This window comes from Myotis brandtii, unplaced genomic scaffold, assembly GCF_000412655.1.
Source record: "Myotis brandtii unplaced genomic scaffold, ASM41265v1 scaffold679, whole genome shotgun sequence".
NCBI lineage: Eukaryota > Metazoa > Chordata > Mammalia > Chiroptera > Vespertilionidae > Myotis > Myotis brandtii.
Window position 1 is genome coordinate 1291908 of NW_005370653.1, and position 544 is coordinate 1292451.

Below are 544 nucleotides of genomic sequence, written 5' to 3' on the forward strand. Positions count from 1 at the left end.
ATCGAGGGAAGGAAAACACGGCGCTCCCCACCAGCCCCGCTCTTCTCAGTTACGCCTAGGTGTTTTTTTTATTTTAATTCAGTGGTTCTCAACCTTCCGGCCCTTTAAAAACAGTTCCTCATGTTGTGACCCAACCATAAAATTATTTTCGTTGCTACTTCTTCACTGTCATGTTACTACTGTGATGAATCGTCATGTAAATATCTGATATGCAGGATGGTCTTAGGCGACCCCTGTGAAAGGGTCGTTCAACCGCCAAAGGGGTCGCGACCCACAGGTTGAGAACCGCTGTTTGATGTCAAAGAAGAGAGAGAGAGAAACATCAATGATGAGAGAGACTTATGGATCGGCTGCCTCCTGCACGCCCCCCACTGGGGATCCGGCAGCCACCCGGGCACGTGCCCGGACGGGGAATGAACCCTGACCTCCCGGTTCATAGGTCAACGCTCCACCCTGGAGCCAGGCCGGCGGGCTGCCTGAGGATTTCCATGGAGCAGCTGAAAGTAATCAGCCTGCAGCGCCAGCACCGGAGCAGCTGACCGCG